At 40.8% G+C, this 2,500-nt stretch overlaps 1 pseudogene; it reads left to right on the forward strand.

The window, feature by feature from the left end:
• Positions 1–2,500, forward strand: part of LOC137460343 (28S ribosomal RNA) — an 8,475-nt pseudogene that overhangs the window by 3,979 nt on the left and 1,996 nt on the right.

The following is a 2,500-nucleotide window of genomic DNA, read 5'->3' on the forward strand; positions in this document are numbered from 1 at the left end:
CCCCAAAGAGACCTCTAAAAGAGGTGCTCACAAGAAAATCTGGTCCCAAGAGGAAACAGAATTATTACAGAAACTAAATCAAGAGTTTGAAGGGAGGAAAAATATTAACAAATTGATTGCTGAAAAATTAACAACTAAAACAGCAAAACAGATCAGTGAAAAGAGAAGACTATTAAGAGAAACTGTGGTGCCAGAAAGAGAGAAAACACAAGAGAGCAAGAACAGGTTAAAAGAGGAGAGGACTGTGATTCCATCTTCTGGTGAAAGGGAGCTGCTAGCCCACTATAAAAAGACTATTAATGAAAAAATGACATCAGGGAAGCTGCCCATCCTTAAAAATACATATAAACAAATAATTGAAGGCAATACAGACTCATTAAAATTACTCAATGAGGTAGCTCAGGACCAATATTTGTATTTGTTTGAGAAATCAATTGAACAGAAAGGGCCAAAAAAGAGCCAACGTAAACCTCAGCAGAAGAAACCTCAAAAGGAATGGATGAGAAAAAGAGCCAGAAAGCGTGGAGAATTTCTCCGATTCCAACGCCTCTTCCGCTTAGATCGAGGGAAGTTAGCGAATATGATTCTGGATGAAAAAGACTCTGCGCAATGTGCCATCCCCCTGGAAGAGGTCAGTAACACCTTCAGATCTAGGTGGGAGTCTCAGAACTTATTTCAAGGACTTGGAGCATTCCAGTCTGTGGGGCGGGCGGATAATTCGGCTTTTAAGGAATTGATTACAGAGAAAGAGATCCTTAAGAATATCAAAGACATGAATAAAAAATCGGCACCAGGCCCTGATGGGATCACCCTGAAGGCCCTGCTTAAAATGGATCCAAATTGTGAGGAGATCAAAGAACTATTTAATCTGTGGCTGTTAACTGGCAAAATTCCAGATGTAATAAGGGGATGCCGAACAATCCTAATACCTAAATCATCAGCGCCCGAACGCCAAAATGATATTAATAACTGGCGGCCAATTACTATTGGTTCCATCATCCTGAGACTCTATTCAAGAATCCTAACTGCGAGGTTGGCAAAGGCGTGTCCCATTAACCCCAGGCAGAGAGGCTTCATTCAATCTTCTGGCTGTGCTGAGAACTTAAAACTATTACAGCTATTAATTAGGAATGCAAAGAAACAAAAGAAACCCCTGGGGGTTGTCTTTGTCGATTTGGCCAAAGCCTTTGATTCAGTGAGCCACACCCACATCCTGGCGGTGCTAAAGCAAAAGGGCCTGGATGACCACATAATAGCATTAATTAAGGACTTCTATCAAAACATCCACACCAGAATCAAAACTAAAGAAGGAGAGTCTGAGTCAATAGGAATCAAAACTGGTGTGAAACAGGGCGATCCCATGTCACCACTCCTCTTTAACCTGTGCATTGACCCTCTGTTATGTAAATTAGAAGAATGTGGGGAGGGGTTCCAACACGGGAATGGTAAATTAACAGCTCTGGCTTTTGCAGACGACCTGGTCCTGCTGAGTAAGTCCCAATCAGGAACGGAGAAAAATATTGAAATTCTAGAAGCATTTTGTGACTTAACTGGATTAAAAACGCAGGGGGAAAAGTGCCATGGTTTCTTTATTCAACCAACTAAGGACTCTTACACCATCAATGACTGTCCTCCATGGCTTATCAGCGGTACCCCTTTAAACATGATCCACCCGGGTCAGTCAGAGAAATATCTTGGCTTGCAAATCGACCCTTGGGTGGGGATAGTTAAGCCCGAATTACAAAATAAATTAGAAGTTTGGCTCAATCGCATCGAAAGAGCCCCTTTAAAACCATTTCAAAAATTGGACATGTTAAAAGTGTACACAGTGCCTAGATTGATCTACTTAGCAGACCAGGCAAATGTAAAAGCCACCTATCTGGAAGAAATGGATTTAACAATTCGAAATAGGGTGAAAAAATGGTTACATCTCCCAGTTTGTACCTGTGATGGCATCTTGTATTCCAGCACTAAAGATGGAGGCTTAGGCTTAGCCCGATTGGCTGGGTTAATCCCTAGTATCCAAGCTAGACGATTACACAGATTGGCAAATTCATCAGATGAAGCAGTTAAAACTGTAGTTAAAAATAATATTGATAAAGATTATGAAAAATTGTGGATATCAGCAGGGGGAGACAAAGAGAAAATACCATCAATATATAACCCCCAAACAATAATGATAACTGAATATGGGGGACGGGAGGAATTATCTGAATGGGAAAAACCCGCCCCAAAGAAAATCTTTCCCAAACCTTGCAATTGGAGGAAAAATGAGTTCACAAAATGGACAGCATTGATGTCCCAGGGCATAGGAACTGCAAACTTTGAGAATGATTCCACCAGTAACAATTGGCTTGTGAATTACAAGAACATCCCTTATAGAAAATTAATAACAGCTTTACAATTGAGAGCAAATGTATATCCAACTAGAGAGTTCTTAGCGAGGGGTAGAAATCAGGACCAAAATACAAAATGCCGTCACTGCCAGGCTGAAAATGAG

The sequence above is a fragment of the Melanerpes formicivorus genome, unplaced genomic scaffold, assembly GCF_026170545.1.
Source record: "Melanerpes formicivorus ecotype bairdi unplaced genomic scaffold, bMelFor1.0.p_v2 SCAF_555, whole genome shotgun sequence".
NCBI classification, from domain to species: Eukaryota; Metazoa; Chordata; class Aves; order Piciformes; family Picidae; genus Melanerpes; species Melanerpes formicivorus.